Genomic DNA, 20,317 nt, shown 5'->3' on the forward strand with positions numbered 1-20,317 from the left:
GGAGAAGGTCCAAAAGACGGGCTGCCCTCACTCAAGTGGGTAGTGGTGGCCTCTCGCCGACCGCAGCCAACACCTGATGACCCCTCAAACAAGCCGTGTGTGTTGTGAGACTCTCCTCACCTGTCTGCTGGAGACCAGACAGACAGGTGTCTTTAAAAATCTCTGTGTGTTCAGCTCCCAGTCTTTTATAGCTTCTAACTGTGGTTTGGGGTTTAGTTTCTCTCCTGCGTCCTGTTTTTACTTTACATATCTGCTTTATTTTACTGTTTCATGTTCACTATCAGTCGTATTTGAAGTTGTGTGAAGTTGGTGCTCAAAAACTCAACATTTCCTTATTTTGCTGCTTCACAATAAAAGTTTTTAAACAACAAAATAAGGAGTTAAAATATGTTTATTACTGAATTAGCAGAACTTTATTAGAGGCTTTTCTTCAATTAAGACAAGTGTAATAATACAGCAGGGAGGAAGAGTAAAATCAAAAACAGCCACAGTGAGATGTTGATGTTTGTCCATATCGCCCAGCCCTAGTCTCGAGTGAAACAGATCCTTATTCACATTAAATACCAAAAGACACTAAAGCAGAGGTTACTGAGATTAGCCAACAACGATAACAAAATAGGAAATACTGCAAAACAGCATCAAAACATACAGTAGTCTACTGTACTGCATCACATAAAAACTCAATACTGCATCCTACACACATTCACTGAACTACCATCAGCTGTGTGTGATCCTGTACAGACTGAACTATCTGTTCAGCAGTGAGAAAGTTTCTCTAACAGGAGGAGACTCTCCCTCCTACAGAGAACACAGAGACACTGAGGAACCAGGTGACAGGAGCCAAAAGCCAGGATAAAGAGGTTCAGTGAATGTGGTGTTGAAGGTGTGGAGGTGGATCAGTGTGTCAGAGGAGACTCTGAAGAAGGACAGAGTGCCAGCAGGACAGTCCACATACACTGCTACTCTACCAGAGGAGGAGTAGGAGAAGGAGGAGGAGGAGGAGGAGGAGGAGGAGGAGGAGGAGGAGGAGGAGGAGGAGGTGGTGTGTGTTTTTCTGTTATTGTGCCAGACAGTGTAACCACCATTAAAGCAGCTCAGACTCCAGGACTGATCATTCCATCCAAACACACAGTCAGTTCTGTTTCCTCTCCTCCTGATTCCTCTGTAACGCACTGATATATAAACCCCTCCTCTCCACTCCACCTCCCAGTAACAGCGACCAGTCAGACCAGTTCTACACAGCAGCTGAGACCAGCGGTCAAATCTGTTTGGAAGACCAGGATATGACTGACCCTCCTCCACACGTGTCACCTTCCTGTTGTTGTCAGACAGTTTGATCTTCCTGTTCACTGTGTTTGTGTCGATTGTGAGTTCACAGGAATCTGATGGAGAGAAGAAGACACAATACAGCTGCAGTTATTCATCTATCATCACTCTGATGATGACATCAGAGATTTGAATGAGTGATGTCACAGTTTGAAGATCAAATTAAAAACACACTTACACTTCCTCAGACCTGGTCTCAACCATCGGACTCCACCAGGCTCCACCCTGAAAGGAGGAGGGGGGTCAGAGCAGCACTTCCTCTTTCACCATGGAAACATGGACATTACATCACTCTCATACACACAGCTTTGTTATTGTCTACACATGGACTGACATGTTCATCACTTATTATTAATCAGCTGATATTGTTTTAGTTCAGTGTACCTGAGCAGGTGGTGTTCCAGCACTTTACTGTGGGTTCATCACCACCACACAACACTTCACCATTACAGTCAGCTGATCCATTGTCAGTATGGAAGTGTTTCTTTGTCTTTGGACAATAGTTTGTAGACTTAAGGGCAACACACACTGGTGTCAGATGATGAGCATCAACACATCCTGCAGTATTATTTGATATGAGCCCACAAACCAGAGGGCTGCACCATGAAGCCAGTTCAACAGAACCAGTCTCTCTTTGTCTGAGCTGACTCAACAAACCCTGAAGTCTCAGTCAGAGATAACAGACACCATGAAGGTGGTTGTCAACTGTCTGTTAACTCAGGCTTTCTTCTTCAGGCTCTGCACGTTTACATAAAACAAGTCAAATGATGTGTTCAGTGCATCAATTGACCTTTAAAACTGATCGATCACGTGCCGCCTACTTCCACCTTTGAAGAATCTTGAAAAGTAAAAAGCAACACTGTGGCTTCAGTTACAGCCAGAGAGGAGTGTTTGCATTAATATTACTAACTGTGTGAACTCATATGTGAATATATTTATTTTACCTCTCTGTTTACTTCTTTTTTTTTTATAAGATTTTATTTACTTTTTCAAGTATATACAACATACAAAACAACAAAAAGCAAAGACCCACAATCTTATCGACAAACAAAACAAGAACAAAACAAAACACACATATTAGATAGACAAGCCCAACATCATTATCTTTATGAATGATCAAGTTAAATACATGAATCATATATAACTTAAATGCCATTCCTCTTTATTGAGTATCACCATCCTTTCCCAACTGAAATATCCACAACAGTACTGTCCTTTAAATTATTATGTCCTGTATTAATCATATTTTTACAAGTAAACCAGACATCGACAAAAGTAAACAATAATCAATTAACAAGACCAAAAAACAAAACAAAACAAAACAAATCTATGTTTAAATATAAAGCGCTTGTTGTTTTCATATACTCAAGGCTTGTATTATTTCTCCCCATATGATTTCAAATTGAGTTAATTTGTTCTTTTCAATGGCTATTGTCTTTTCCATGTTCAAATAATAACGTATCTCTTTTTTCCAGTGTAATAACGTAGGAGGGTATGTGGATTTCCAATGTTTCAGTATCAATTTCTTCAATACAATTGATTGAATATTCCATATGAAACCAGACCTTGTTAATTTTGCTACAGTCCCAAAAAGCATGAATCAATGAATCTGTAAGTCCACATTTAAAACAGTTCCCTGATATACTACTATCATATTTATTAACTTTATCTCTTGTACAGTAGGTTCTGTACATTATTTTGTATTGGATTAAACACAAATTTTCATTAGCTGTAATACCTGTTGTTAAATTCCAACATTCCCTCCATCTTAAATTAATATCATTTATTTTTAGATCTTGGTTCCATGAATGTATTCTAGTTTGCAACAAAGTGTCTACAGAGTAGGATTTCTGCAGGATTCTATAAACTTTACCTGATAATTTATTACCTGTTACTGCATCAAATATAATTTCATCCAGATTGCTCTGCTGTCCAAATGCAGGTAAATGAAAAGTTTGAAATAGACTTCTAAGTTGCATATTTTTAAAGAACTCTACAGTAGACAGATCAAATTTGTTTTGCATGTCTTTCCAGGAGCTAAATTTGTTACCAGTCATTAAATCATTAACAGTTTCTATCCCTCTATCCTTCCATGTAGACCAGCTTAATGGTAAATTTTGAAGAGCCATCCAAGGATTGTTCCATAAAAAAGTATTTTTTGGAACTGATATTGGTTCATTCAGAATACTCTTCATTTTTCTCCATGTAGCCTTTAAATTTCTACTATAAAATTGACAGAACTAATGTTTTCATCCTTTGAAAATATATAAGTAAAAAGATTTTGAGAATAAACTTGTGCATTTTCAACATGAATCCATTGTTCTGCTATTGTATTTTTGAATACATGTCGTAGTTAAGATAAAATGCTTGAGTGACAAGATGATATAATTCTAAATCTGGGAGATTAAAACCGCCTTCTGACTTTGGAAGATGTAAAACCTTCCTTTTAACTCTATGATTTTTGTTTGCCCATATGAAGTCTGTAATAATGGAATAAGCTTTTTTCAAGAATACTTTTGGTGGGGTAATTGAAAATAGAAATAGGAATTTTGGAAGCCACGTCATTTTAAATAAATTGATTCTTCCCGTTAAGTTTATAGGAAGATTCATCCATTTACTCAATTCAGATTTCATATTATTGAGTAATGAAATAAAATTTTCTTTTTATATGTCCGTTGCTTGTTGTCACTTATTACACATCCTGAATATTTAATACTTGTGGTGCACTTAAATGATTATTTTAAGTCTTGCAATATGTTTTTATGCTTCCCTACTACCATTATTTCTGTTTTTCCCATATTAATTTTGTAACCTGAGACCGATGAATATTCAGAAATAATTTTAAAGTTACAATGTGTAATTTACGTGGTTGTTTATTAGCAAATATCAACCATTGCTTTCATAAATATATATTTACTAAAGTGTAATGCAATTCACATACAAATGGAAGCTTTCTCATAGGCTTAGAATGATTTCTCTATATACACACAGGCAGGGCGCGGTCTGCTGGAGGCTGCCTTCTTGCGTCGCCATATTTGAATACAGTGGCCGAAAGGGATATGCCGTCACTGGAGACGGTTAAGGTGAAGATCAATCCGGGGCGCTTCTGCGTGAACCTGCTTTGACCTTTTATGATTCTGTCGCAATTTAAATGGAGGACCACACATATGTTTTGGCCCGTAAGAGGGAAACCATGCCACCAAATAAAAGAAAAAGATCAGATAAGCGAGGACGGGACAAAACGCGAGTGAATATCGACGTTGCTTATTCCAGGTGGAAAGAACTCCTGTGGAAGAACACTCTGGAGACGCATATATTACAATCGTACCAACCTATATTTGCCGCACTGTGCCGTGACTATGGCATAAACGTGTTATTTTAGCATTACTGTGCTAATGTTTGCTTGTGTTACCAAAACAATTAGAGATAAAACACTCCTAACATAACGTTATATCTCACAGATAACCTATATGTCACTGGTAAGCTATAACATATTGTAGTGTCCGCCAGGACGTGTGGAAAGGATGACGCAGTTATTCGGCAAACCACCGTTTATTACTGAACAGTACAGGCCGTAACCACGCCAAAACAACCAACAAACAAGAACTTAGCTGTAACTCCAACTGTGCACTCCTGCTCTCTCCTCCAGCTCGCTCATACACACACCAGCACGCGCACTCACACAGCTCTCATCCTCGTCACACTCGCACCCCACCCCCCTACCTATACTCATTCAATCCCAAACATGCCATTAACTCACAGAACACTGACATTATAACAGGACATTTACTGCAGGGTCGCTACAATATCGTAACATGGTTTAGATTCCTAAATAAATATTCACCTCATCGCTATAGGCCTACTCCTGAAAAACTTTACAAACTCGTGGATGATGCCATCTCTGTCTGCGCAAGGCTTTTTGTCCTACGAGGCCACCGTCACTTACCCAACGGGAGGGGTGAGCGAGTGAGCGCGAGTGAGCCCTGCAATCTAGAATTTGACCGCTGATGTCACTGTTATTCACCATTTTTACACACTGAGGCTTTAAGCAAAGGAGGTATATGGAGCTATATTGGGGCCAAATGTTTTGTACTTGAAAAAAAACATTTGGCCCCAGTATAGCTCCATAGAGGTATAGACTTTTCAACATTGGTTAATACAACAAAAGATCATCTTGCAAAAAGGAGTGGGAAAAGTGGGCAACCCTGTCTTGTGCCTCTCTCTAGTGTAAATTCCTCGGACAGCAAACCATTCGTATAAATCTTAGCTGAAGGATATTTATATAGTAATTTTACAAAATCTATAATCTCAGCCGGTAGGTTTAATTTTTCTAAAACTTTAAACAAAAAAGGACACTCAAGCCGATCAAATGCCTTTTCGGCATCAACCGCCATCACTGATAAAACTATATTATGTTTTTTTGCATGTTGTATTATACCGAAACATGTTGTTGTTTGCAAATGTCTATTTTTATTAAACCCAGTTTGATTAATATGTATCAGATCTGGTAAAACCTTTGCTAATCTATTAATAAGTTTAGTTCATATTTTATTATCACAATTGAGTAAACCTATAGGTCTATAGTCTGAAGGGGACTCTCCAGAGTTACCTGGTTTTAATATAACAGATTGTAGTTTGATACATAGATCTAGGAAGGACTGGATTTTTTCACGTTTCTTGTCATTTGAATGGATAAGGAAGCCAATTTGCTCCAAAAAGTTGGATTAAATTCAACGGGAAATCCGTCCATTTTATTAAAGCTGCTAAGTGCTTACCCAGTTTATTTGCCATTAAATAAAAAGCTTTATTTGAATTAAATCTATAGTTATTTGTCCGCTTTACCAGTAATAATTCATAATCTTGTTTGAGTTCAGACAATTTACCTTCAGACTCCTGTAAAGATTTTTTATGGGACTTTTCTAAAACTGCAATCTCTCTCTCTTTTTCTTTGATTTGTAGATCTAATTCATTATTTTTCTTTGCTGAGAAGGAAATAATCATTCCTCTAATATATGCTTTAAAAGCATCTCAAATTATTTCCGGGGTTGGTTTATCCGTTTGTTCTCCCTCCACATTTGTAATAATAAAGTAATCTATTTTGTCATTCACAAATTTTATTAACTCTGGATCTTGAATATGTGCTCTATTCATTCTCCAAATTCAATCACTTTGTCTGTTTTCTGTTGGTACCACATAACATGATACTGGAGAATGATCTGAAATAACAATTTCATGAATTTCTGAGCCCAGTATGTTATTGAGTGCAGATCTTGAAATGAAAATGTAGTCAATTCTTGAATAACTTTTCTTGCTTTGGGAATACGTATAATCTTTTGTTGTTGGGAATAATAATCTCCATGCATCCTCTAAATTGTTTGATGAAATAAATTTTTTCAGCCTCTTTGGAGGGTCTTTAAAACTTCCTTTTTTAAAACTATGTTGGTCAAGTTTATCGAATGTATGATTAAGATCCCCTCCTAGAATTATAGTTCCTGTCTGAGTGTTATCTAATATGTTCTGAATTTTATCTAGCAATATCAAATTTGCTCCTGAAGGTACATACAAAGCTCTTAATGTATACCTTTCACCATATAAAGTACAAGTTAAAACGAGAAAACGGCCATCTTGGTCTTTATGTAATGATATCAATGAAAAAGGTATAGTTTTATTGATCAAAATACCTACTCCCCTACTGTTGCTGCAGTAGGTGGCATCGTAAGCCTCTCCCACCCAATCTCTCTTTAAATATTCAAATTCACCCTTTTTAAAATGTAATGCTTGTAGGAAAACAACATCAGAAGAAAGACTTTTTAAATGTGCCAAAACCTTATGTTTTTTTATACCATAAACCGTGGACATTCCATGTGATACACTGAATTTTATTAATTTAAACAGATGACGAATCTAAATTCACTTTCCCTAAATGAACTACCATACATGAATATAAAAATAAAAAATGGCTACTCAGATGAGGGCCATCTATATGCCAGTGTAAGTATCATTATACTGCTATGTCGATAAAGGTCATACAGGCTTCTAAATTATTTTTTTGTAGAAAGAAATAAAGATGTTGAGCATACATTTAACAATAGACATACATAAAACATAAAATAGAGTACTGTATGGCGCATTGCCTTTGTAGGGTCTTTGAACTCCACTTCTTCACCTGCTGTGCCCAAACCATCGAATCTTAATATTAAGGAGGTATCCCTGTACAACTCCTTCCTTCCCCCATCTTAACAAATTCCTAATAATAATAATGATAATAATAATAATAATGAGGAAGAAAAAGAAAGAATTAAAAAAATAATAATAATAATAATGATAATAATAACAAAAAAATTAAATCCTCCTATTCTGTAATCAACTTCTCCAGATCCATTTTTCTAGATTCATTCCATTAATAGTAGAAAGACTTCATACTCAAACATTCCTACTGGCTTTAAGTCTTCTCAAATTCTTCTCCCTCCCCACATGCAGTCGTCACATACCCACATGCTTGCGCTCGATCACCTACTCACTCTATCCCACACACTCACACACCAGGGGTCCGTTTCAGAAAGGAGGTTCAACAAACTCTGAGCCTAACCCTGAACTCTGAGTTGAGTAACTCTGAGATGGGAAACTCTGGGTTACGGGTTTCAGAACAGGTGATTTCAATCGGTTCAATCAACGCAGAGTTTGTTCACTCTGAGTTAAGCGCGTGACTTTAAAAAGCCATCATCAATGGAGCCCCGATACCACGATTCACCATGGCAACAAGCGCCATTAAAAGGACTGCATTTTTTACTCCTCTGGAGTTGGATTTTTAATGCGCTCATACAGCGAATTTGAAGCTGTTTTCAGGAAGAAGAGTAAGCGCCATCTCTCGGTGACATGCGCGTCCACCAGGCGCTTTATACCAACCAGCCTCTGTTTTGTTTCTAGAATAGCTCGATCCATCATGACGATGCATGCGAAGGCGACTCCATCACAGATCCCGGACACCCGCCAGGAGCTAGCTGAACTGGTGAAGAGGAAACAAGAACTAGCGGTGAGCTAACGCTACTGTAATTTCGTCAAAGATGAAAGCGGCATTAAGTACACTGTTTAACCATTTAGAAGTTCAGCTGTAACAGCGTTAATATCCCGAGGCCTGGCTAAAAGCTGCGAAGGAACGGGAGTCGGCGTGGGAGAAAATTACTGCTCGAGTCAATGCGTAAGTTTAAATTTATTTTATACATTTATGCAATTACAATAATATTAGGCTACAGATGCAAACAGGTGGAATGGTGTTAAAGCTTAAATTTATTTCACTTAGATGCAATCCCACCGGCGAAAAAAGAATGTGAAAGCAGCTCAAGATGAAATATCAAATCAAATGTCTTTACACTTAAGACACATCCCCTAAAAAGTAACTTGTTTTTAGACAGTTTTCACTTGTTTCAAGCACATTTTCAATTGAAATAAGTAGAAATAACAAACTTGCTCCACTGACAGATTTTTCTAGCCTAATTATTTTTCGAGTGAAAATGTGCTTGGAACAAGTGAAAATGGTCTAAAAACAAGTTACTTTTAGGTGTGATTTGTTTTGACTAGAAATGAGACATTTTGACTAGAAATAAGACACACATTCTTGGTATGATTTTGAGTTTTTGCAGTGTGATGCAGTCTGACATTTTGAGACAGTCAATCTACCTGCACATTAATGCTGTGAATGGACTTCCTATTCACATAGTCTCCTTCATTTTGTGAAGGAGCAATGATGGGAATGTGGGTTCCATCAATGCACCCTATCACACCGGGAAATCCTGAAAGAAATTAAAATGACTAATCCCAGTCTGAGGTTGCAGCACCATGTCATTAACTGAATATGATATATAATCATAAATTTTAACTGATTTCTACATCATTCACCTGCAATCCTGTGGAACCCCTCCTTGATGACCCTTACAGGTTTATGTCCACGAAACACAACAAAAGAGTTTAATAGACGTTTCAGAGCTAGAGACACTTTTCTCACGGCTCTGCAGACAGTGGCCTGACTGATATTTTCTGCATCTCCGATGTAATACAGAAAACTCCCGTTTGCAAAAAAACGAAGAGCAACACAAAGAATCTGGGTAGATGAAAGTGCACGTCCACGGTTGGTGACATTGGTTATGTCACGACAGATGAGGTTATGGATATAAATGATGGACTGTGATGTGAAACAGTACCGTTCAAAAAGAAAATGTTCTGGAAATGATAATAGCCCACGTCAATTCTGGGCCTGTGAATAATCTCCCGACGAATGGGTAACTCCCTCCTCAGTAACACTGCCTCTTCGTCCACAGGGTCCTCCAAGAACGGACATGCCATGGTCGAAAAAAGTAGATTTAGAACTAGAACACACTTTAGGATCCGACTTTACCTTGAGGACAGATGATCAAACTCGCTGAAACCCGGGCAACACTAAATGAATGAATGAACAAATCACACTGCGTGTGTGGCGTAAGAGGGAGGAGACAGCTAGAAACTCGAGGTTCATTGAAGAAAACCTGCTCCCGACCAGGTTAGGTTCACAGAGTCAGTTGCCATAGTAACTGACACCGAGCTTCAGTTACCTCTCTTTCTGAAACGGGCTGGAGTTACTCCACTTTCTCTGGTTTAAGTTACCTCCCTTTCTGAAACGGAAAACCCAGAGTTTCCCTCATTTCAGAGTTTTCACTAAACCTGCTTTGTGAAACGGACCCCAGTATGCTGCATAAGCACAGACAAAACATATCCTAAAATTCTTACTGAAGAGCCAGAAGTCCCCCAAAACTGTGACTTGATATAAAAAAAATAATAATAATGGTAATAAATAATAACGGGTCCATAATGTGTCCGGAATAATGACGTGTCCAACGTGGCCATAATATTAGGTCATATGCCTTGCTTATGATTTAAAAAAGGAGGGTAAAAAAGAAAAAGACCATTTTCAAATCCAGTAAGAGTGATGTCTCAGTGTCTATAGTTTGTGCCCACTGCAACACGCTTACCCATTCAACTCAGTTCAATCCTTAACTGCTCTCCACTTTCTGCGCTGTCCATGGCGCTGTCTATTACGCACGAGAGCTGGAATCCCCGCTTGGGAAACTTGTTTTCAACATCTCTTGAGCTTCTCCCACATTTGCAAATTGCAATGTCTGTTTCCCCTTCCATACCCACAGCATTGCCGGATAGCGTAGTTGAGATTTAATCCCTCATTTGTCCAGCTCTTGTCTGATTGGAAGATATTCCTTGCGTCTTCTCCTCAAATTCACAGACTGATCTTGAACGAAACTGATCTTTGATCTTGATTTCTTTGTCACCTTGTGCCTTTAATATGTTGACTTTAGTCTGGTAATTCCATAGCTTCAGAATTACCATGTGTGGATATTTGGGCCTTTTCTGCTTGATTCCAATCCTGTGGCACCATTCCAAGTCTTCTGAGGTTATTTCCGCTCCCAACTCCTCCAATATCAGATTTATCAGATAGTCTGTTAAACTGTCTCCCTCTTCTTCCCCTGGTAAATTGAGGATGTGAATATTATTTCTTCTTATTCTATTTTCCAACTCATCCTCCAAGTCTGTCAGCTTCCTCTCCAGAGAATTAATTCTCATTTCTTGTGTGTCAATACGCACGCCTTGATTGTGCACATCAAAGACAATGGATTCCATTTTCTCGTCAAGTGATTCAACTTTCATTTCAACGGAATTTCACTTTACATTCTGATATCAGCATCGACAGTATTTTCTCTATATTACGTTGAATATCATCTAGCTGTTCATTGTCACCTAATTCTCTGCTCCCTTTGTCTCTAGTCTTCGGAGGCATGGTTGATTTGTTTGTCTGCGCTTCTCCTCTCCTCTTGTCACTCACAGATCCGTCAGATCTCTCAGATCTTTTACTGTTACAAACTTGGACTTGCTTCAGATTTCTCTTCTCATTTCCACACAAATGTGTCCTCTGGATCTTTTTTTAATTTTCCTGGAGCTACTCGCACCCCATGCGTTCAGTCCCGCGCATGCGCCACCCTCATCCTCTCTGTTTATTTCTAATGTGACAGCTGCTCTTTCTACAGCTCTTTAAACTTGATGCAGCAGATTTAAACAAGAACTGCATTTACTGTCTCTTAATGAAGGAGACACATGCATCACTAAAGTTTGGGGGCAAATTAAAATGAAATGAATATTACTGATTGAATATTATCTGTGATAAACACCAATGAACTAATTAATTTTCTAATCAGTGTTCTATCAGCTGTCATATACCAGCAGTGTAAAACAGACTTCAGCAAATCAGGACCAAACATAAAACCTAATCCACAGTGGTAACGTTATGGTGCTTTGACAGGATTCTATCATATTTCATATGACAGTAAACATCATCCTGATTAATAATATAGTGACCTGTTTGCTACCTGTGATTTTAAAGAAGCTTTTCTTAGAGCCAGCGTGGACAGATGGAGCAGAGGACACAAATATATTCAGTAGTTCAGTGAGAGCAACAACAACCTTACAGATAAAATAAAACAATGTTCCTCAGATTTTCAGCATCACTGATGGACTCTAGGTTCCTGTGTTAAAATAAAGTGACGTGACAGATACAGTAAACACTACTGTAATCACACAGCTTCGTTCGGGGACATGTATGTAACGTTACGGCTCAACAAGTTGGATAAAGTGCATTTATAATGTTTTCCCTCAGCTAACAATCTGCATCGCTCATATATTCACATTGATTATAGAGTGATGCTTCTCAAAGGAGCAGTGAAAGGTGCTTTTTAGCTGATTTGACGCATAAACTTGTCCCAAACAGGTCAGGTTTGCAGCAGAGGTTAACATGGCAATCGAGCCAGGTTAAAAGAGCCACCTTTGTAGTACGGAAAATCCAACTCAACATGTCTGGCTAAGCCACTGATCTTGCTACATGGTACAGCCCTCTGCAGGTTGGTGAACATGCTGTTGAATCCTGACCTGAGAGTTTCCAGTGTACAGTGTGAATTCTTCAGTCCATCAGACAGAAGCTTCACTCCTGAATCCTTCAGGTTGTTGTTACTCAGGTCCAGGTGTCTCAGATGGGAGGGGTTGGAGCTCAGAGCTGAGGCCAGAGAAACACAGCCTTCCTCTGTGATCAGACAGCCTGACAAACTGCAAACACACAAGACAACACACATGTCACATAATCTGAGGGTGAGTACCACAGTACTGCCATACTGTCGCCTACTGTGGGGTTACATCAACATTATTAGACTTTTTTCTAGTCACAACCAAACACCCACTAATGTCCACCAACTATCTGACAACATCACTGATTCCTCTCTGATATTTCAAGTTCCAACAACAGAGAAAAAAAACAACATAAACATGTTGATGGAAAGAGACTGAAACACAAAACACAACTGGTTTGAAATCATAACAGCACAGACAATCCTGTGATGGTTATGAGTTTATCAACTAATGTAAATCAGGATCCAAGTGGCCATCAGTTGAACATGTTGATGAATCCACACCTGAGAGTTTCCAGTGTACAGTGTGAACTTTTCAGTCCATCAGACAGAAGCTTCACTCCTGAATCCTTCAGGTTGTTGTTACTCAGGTCCAGGTGTCTCAGACTGGAGGACTGGGAGCTGAGAACTGAGGACAGAGCTTCACAGCTTCTCTCTGAGAGGTTACAACCACTCAGTCTGAGAAGATGATATAATAAAGAAAAAGATATTAAGTTGAAAAGACAACAAAGCATTTAAGTTATGATATATGAATCCAGCTGTCTCTGTACTTACAGAGCTTTGTTGGAGGCTTTGACCACTGGCAGCAGCCTCAGAAGAGCCTCCTCTGAAGCAGAGTATTTCTTCAGGTCAAACACGTCCAGATCTTCTTCTGATGACAGTAAGATGAAGACCAGAGCTGACCACTGAGCAGGAGACAGTTTATCTGTGGAGAGACGTCCTGAACTCAGGGACTGTTGGATCTCCTCCACTAGAGAACGATCATTCAGTTCGTTCAGACAGTGGAACAGATTGATGCTTCTCTCTGCAGACAGATCCTCGTTGATCTTCTTCTTGATGTACTGGACTGTTTCCTGATTGGTCTGTGAGCTACTTCCTGTCTGTGTCAGCAGACCTCTTAGGCGTTTCTGATTGGTCTGCAGTGAAAGACCCAGGAAGAATCGGAGGAACAATTCCAGGTGTCCATTTGGACTCTGCAAGGCCTTGTCCACAGCACTCTGGTGGAGATACTTCAGATTCTGTTTGTCTCTGAAGACTTTAGACGACCGGGATGTTGTTTGTTCTTCTGCCATCAGATTGACTCCAGAGTTGATGAAGGTCAGATGGACATGAAGAGCAGCCAGAAACTCCTGAACACTCAGATGGACGAAGCAGAACACCTTGTCCTGGTACAGTCCTCTCTCCTCTTTAAAGATCTGTGTGAACACTCCTGAGTACACTGAGGCTGCTCTGATATCGATGCCACACTCTGTCAGGTCTGATTCATAGAAGATCAGGTTGCCTTTCTGCAGCTCATCAAAAGCCAGTTTTCCCAGAGACTCAATCATCTTCCTGCTCTCTGGACTCCAGTGTGGATCTGTCTCAGCTCCTCCATCATACTTGATGTTCTTCACTTTGGTCTGAACCACCAGGAAGTGGATGTACATCTCAGTCAGGGTGTTGGGCAGCTCTCCTCCCTCTCTGGTCTTCATCACATCCTCCAGAACTGTAGCAGTGATCCAGCAGAAGACTGGGATGTGGCACATGATGTGGAGGCTTCGTGATGTCTTGATGTGGGAGATGATTCTGCTGGCCTGCTCCTCATCTCTGAATCTCTTCCTGAAGTACTCCTCCTTCTGTGGGTCAGTGAACCCTCTGACCTCTGTCACCATGTCAACACACCCAGGAGGGATCTGATTGGCTGCTGCAGGTCGTGTGGTTATCCAGAGGTGAGCAGAGGGAAGCAGTTTCCCCCTGATGAGGTTTGTCAGCAGCACATCCACTGAGGTGGACTCTGTAACATCAGTCAGGATCTCATTGTTGTGGAAGTCCAGAGGAAGTCGACATTCATCCAGACCGTCAAAGATGAACACAACCTGGAACTCTTCAAACCTGCAGATTCCTGCTTCCTTGGTTTCAGTAAAGAAGTAATGAACAAGTTCCACCAAGCTGTACTTTTTCTCTTTCAGCACATTCAGCTCTCTGAAAGTGAATGGAAATGTCAACTGTATGTCCTGGTTGGCTTTGTCTTCAGCCCAGTCCAGAGTGAACTTCTGTGTTAAGACTGTTTTCCCAATGCCAGCCACTCCCTTTGTCATCACTGTTCTGATTGCTTCATCTCTTCCAGGTGAGGCTTTAAAGATGTCTTCTTGTCTGATTGTTGTTTCTGGTCTGTCTGGTTTCCTGGATGCTGTTTCAATCTGTCTGACCTCATGTTCATCATTGACCTCTGCAGTCCCTCCCTCTGTGATGTAGAGCTCTGTGTAGATCTGATTCAGAAGGGTTGGGTTTCCTGCTTTAGCGATCCCCTCAAACACACACTGGAACTTCTTCTGCAGGTTAGATTTGAGTTTACGCTGACAGACTGCAGCAAGACATCCTGAATGAACATAACAAGGAACATTAGCAAGTCAAAGAAATATTTCAACATGTCATTTCCTCAAAGAATGAGTATATGAATATATTTTGGTCCGTCTCTTGAGACATTAGTAAACGTCCCGTTTATCCATCATGTTAAATCTTTATAGAAATCCTCTTACTGCTCTGCAGACAGTCAGCCAGCTCCTCCTGCTTCATTCTCCTCAGGAAGTTCAGTGTGATCTTCAGAAATGCCTCTCTGCTGCTCCTCCTCTGCTCTTCATCCTCACCATCCAACACCTCCTCATCCTCCCTCTGACTCTCTGAGCATTCTGGGTAATCTGAACTCAGAACCTTCTGGATCTTCTTCAGCTCGTTCTTCACAAAAGTGACGATGTTCTCCTCCAGCAGCTGGAACAGAATATTATATGAATGACACAATCAAACATCAGATCCATGTTGGACACACTGACAATCCACTGGTGTAAAAAGTGCAGCATGGAGATGATTGTGAACAGAAGAGATGTTAAAGTAGTTGTTGTACATGTACAGACCATAAATATGGAGTCCAGGTGTGTTTGATGCTGCTGGGCAGACTGACCACTGGGAACCTCTGAGCTCTCCTGGTCCACTCTGTGGAGGAATCATCAACAATGAGCTCACATGATCTTTGCACCAGGAGACTGTAGAACTTATATGATTTACAAAAACACACACAGACCAGTTAGTTAAAGACGTGTTCTGTCATGATTGATCAGAATGAAAACCAGATGTAAACAACACTGTAAATGATGGACACCTGATTCTGTGTCTCATGACTGAGGATCAGAACAGTTAGTTCATCTGTTTCAATCAAAAGTTTTATTTACTTACAGCAGGTCAGAAGAAGGGCGTCCATCTTTGAATTTAATCCAACCATCTTTTGACTGATCACTCTTCATGGACACACAGCTGGGTACAGGGGACTTTTCTCTCTGCTGCTGGAAACTGATAGAAACACTGAAATTAACTGAACATACAAGATTTCTGTCTCTGATTTCACTGGTTTTATTTGGCACTGGAAGTTATTTTATTACAGTTGAAGCATGTGTTTGAAACATGTTTTTTACGGTGCTTGTTGGTTGCTTCTTCTCCCAACTAAGCAACATCAGCATTTTAATCAAAACGTTACAATGACAAGTAATAACTTAAACTATTAGAGTCACATTATAGCAGTTTGACTTGGAGCCCAGGTACCAGTCAGAGTTCAGGTCTGACAGAGATAATGTTTCTTAGTTAGGTACCAATCACCTCCAGAAAGGACCCATGTCTTTCAGTATATGAGCCTTGGAATAAGAATCAACCAAACAAGGCACCAGCTGACAACATAAAATAAAACACACACAAGAATTTGAAGTTCACCACAGTGTATTACACATTCAGTGCCCAATATAAAACCTACAGGTCAACCACCAACAAAATAAGTCTTTATCTCCATTCAAATCTCAGCAAGAGTCCACGTCTCAGCAAAAAGCTCTTCAGGATTCAAATTGAAAAAAAAAAGCCCAAGAACGCTTGTTACGACTCAAGCTTAGTGATTCAGAAATCTGCAGCTATCTGAAAATATGACCTCTCCTGGTCGACTCTGAGGAGGAAGTAGGTCTGATTATGTTTGCATCATAGCTTCATACCTTGCTATCCCTTTTCACAACTCTAGACACAAAACTCAAAAATAATGATCAAATTGCACACTTTTTCAAAACTCCTAACACTTTTTCCAGTTGCTTGGATACTATACACATTAAGATCATTTGTTTATTTAACTAAAATTACCTGTTCAAAATGACACAACTTAACATCAAAGTATTACCATTTCAAAATGCAATTCACACATTACATCTGAGATGACCGTCTATTCATTTCATTACAATGATCTAACTATCAATGTATACGACTGCTCAAAATAATAAGTTAAACTTGCATTTCTCTTAACGCACAGTTTTATGGAAACTGCTGAACAATATGTAATGTTTAGATCGTGAAAGGCCCTTGTAATTGCTTTTCCAACACCCTCAACTCGTTACTGATGATTGATTTCACCTTGTGGTATGAGTATAAATGAGTGGGATCCATGACAGTACAAGCAATTTCAGTAACATGGAGCTGGCAAGTGATCACAACAGAGGTCAAGCAATGGGAAGAGGAAGACAAGGAAGACATGGTGGTCAAAGGATTGGCAGGGGTCACACACCCCTTCTGAGAGGTGGTCATGGGCCTCATTTTAGAGGTGTGAGGGAACGTGGTAGAGGACAAGGCCACAGACCAAGACAGCAACAGCAAAGAGTGTCCAATGAAATCCGGGCAATACTTGTAGACCATGTTGTAAATCATGGCATTACAATGACTGAGGCAGCTAGAATGATTCAACCAAACCTCAGAAGATCAGCTGTGATGTGGATGAGAACCTGTGGCCAAATCCACAAGACAGGGTTGATGGATAGAAGCACAGTACAGTAATCAATCCTTTGGATTGAGTCTTTTTATTTATTTATTTTTTTTTACATGCATTTTATAGTACTGTAGTTTTTTTCTTTTTTTTGTAGCCAATTATTTTTGTTTTGATTCAAAGAAATCTATGTTGTATTGCTTCAATAAATTTCCGTTAACCGTAGAGTGATGTAGTACCATAATGAAACATTGTTGACATATTTTGTACTACAATATTTAATGACTGTTCAAAGTAATAAACAATGAAACTATCTGTATCTTATGTGTGGGTGATCTAAATTAACTTCATATGGTATTTCATGATACAATGCATTATTTGAAACAGTGATTCTGCAGGTGTAAGGTTTCTTTAAAGATATGGATGCACAATGCAATGTTTTGAGCATTGGACAGCCTGTGTTACAGGTTGTGAAAAATGACATCAAGGTTCTGAAATTAGTGCTAAAGGGACTGTTAAAAACTGTACTTACAGCAGGTCAGAAGAAGGGAGTCCATCTTTGAAGTGAATCCCAAGGTCTTTTGACAGATCACTCTTCATGGACACACAGCTGGGTACAGGGGACTTTTCTCTCTGCTGCTGGAAACTGATAGAAACACTGAAATTAACTGAACATACAAGATTTCTGTCTCTGATTTCACTGATTTTATTTGGCAGTGAAAATGATTTTATTACAGTTAAAGCATGTGTTTGAAACACATCTTGTTTATAATGCTTATTTAACCAACATTACAATGGGATACAATAACTAAACAACTAGAGTCACAGCTGATGTGATACTTGTTTGTATTTGGTGTATGATTGTTTAAGCAGTGTGTTGTTAGTCTGATGTGTTCAGACTTTACACTGTTGACCTGCCACATCACTTCAAACTGAGGTTTGGTTTAGGCCACAGCACACCTGAGGAGACCTCCTCAACTAGTCCCCAGAGAGTTGGGGTTAGATTCAGAAGGAGAACTTAAATATCAGCAGTAGAAGACCAGTTATACTGGGAAGCTGTCAGCTTCATCTGACATTTAATGTCAGCTTACTGTGCAGCAGAGACTTTTTGTCCTTTAACATCGATGCCATGTTCATGTGACTGGTCGGTCTCAGGAGACACACAGCTGGGCTCAGGTTCAGGTCCAGGTGAGTCTGGTCTCTGATGGATCCTAGCACACAGAGAGGAAGACCAGCAGGGAGGGAGATTCGGTTTTTAGTCTTCAGCCTCAGCAGCTGCTGGAGAAACTATCAGCTATCAACAGGAAAAGGATCAACACAGCAACGTTTAACTAGAACTGAATTTACTGAAGAAAATGTGTGTGAGTGCTGACAGCTGAAGATTATGGTTTAACAAGATGTAGTTCAGTCAGACAACTCTGGACTGAATTTAACATTTTTTTTACCATAAATATTTGCATACTGAAGCAGAGCATGAATAGTTTTAGCATGGCTGAAGCAAGATTGGCGTCAGGCTCTATCTCAATTTATTCATTCCCTGAAAATGATCTGCATGACAGACATTACAGGAAATGAATAGCAGACCCCAGCTGGGGATCCTAGAAACAGAGGCCACAGGTGGATGCTGGGAAGGTGGTGGGATTTGAAAAGCTTCATAAGCAGCACACAGCAGCGGCAGCAGCAGTGAGAGCAGCAGAACAGCAGAGTAGCAGCAGAGCAGCAGCAGAGTAGCAAGGAATGATCAGGTAAGCAGAGGGAGTTTAAATAGCCCGCCCTATCAGCTGAGGAGAGCATGTGGCTGATCAGCTGATCTGGATTGCGCACTTGAGTTGTCTGCCTGAACTAGCTCCACAGGCTTTGCATCATTTATGGGTCACATAAGGGGAACTCAACACTTTAGATGTTCTTGTACAGCTGGGATTTAAATTGATGACATTTAATCAACGAGGTGCACACTGCACCAAGGAAGTTAATGTCTGACATACACATACATGTATACATGTCTTTATGCTGCAGCAAATGATTATTTCATTGTCAATGAATCATCTGTTTATATTCTCAAATAACAGTTTAATGTACAAATGCCCCAAAAAACGTCTTCAAACTGTCCAAAAAAAAAAAAGATATTCAGTTAAAGAGTTGATGAACATGTTGAAGGTGAAACAGGATCAAATGTGATGTCATGTGTTGAGTGTGATACCTTTTCATGTTGGTGATAACCTGCAGCCTCCTGATGAAGACAGACAGACAGACAGACAGACAGACAGGTTCATCATTAGACTTAAAGTATTTGTTGTCAGCTAAACTCGATCAAAGACAGGAGGTGAACACATGAACCAACAGAGACACATTAGAGACTGGAATCAATCAAAGGTCCACTTACTCAGTTTCTTCTCATGGACTTCATCACTCTGCAGCTCTCTGCTGTCTGGACCAGGTCTGTGGACACAAAGAGTTTTCTGTTGATCTGAGTGGGACCATGTGCTCCATCAGGACTCAGACTGGAGCCAGACTGGGTCTTCTTCAGACAGTAAATATGTGACACTGCTGCCGTCATGGATTTGTTAAAGTGATATTTGCTCATTGAGACAGAGGAGACTGTTATGTTGATGTTTCTTACAGCTTCATTCAGACATGACAGCACATTTATGGACAGACTCCATGAGAGAGAGAACAACAGTGAGTTCAATGATCTGAAGGAAGAAGAAGGTTTTCTCAGCCTCTGTTAGAGTTCATAATGTGTGCTCTTCTACACCAGAGAAACACACTTCATGTTGCTTTGTCTTTGCCTTCCTTTGGGGATGACGTCACTTTTCACTTCTGTTTGACTGACTCTGAAAAGCTCTTCAACATTTCAAATGTTCCAATGTGCTCGTCACATCATCCAAAATCAATCATTCACATCTACACCAGCTCCCAGAGACTTTCTACCTTCATCTGTAGAGGAAACGCTGAGAGCATCAGTCCAATCATTGATCAGCACGTCAACACTCATTCATCCTTTATCATTTCTTCT

General features: G+C 39.8%; 1 pseudogene; it reads right to left on the bottom strand.

Annotated features, from left to right (window-relative positions):
* Window positions 1–19,740, bottom strand: part of LOC125903310 (NLR family CARD domain-containing protein 3-like) — a 33,385-nt pseudogene extending 13,645 nt beyond the window's left edge.
* Between the last annotated feature and the right edge of the window lie 577 nt (window positions 19,741–20,317).

The sequence above is a fragment of the Epinephelus fuscoguttatus genome, linkage group LG16 (genome assembly GCF_011397635.1).
Source record: "Epinephelus fuscoguttatus linkage group LG16, E.fuscoguttatus.final_Chr_v1".
Lineage (NCBI taxonomy): Eukaryota > Metazoa > Chordata > Actinopteri > Perciformes > Serranidae > Epinephelus > Epinephelus fuscoguttatus.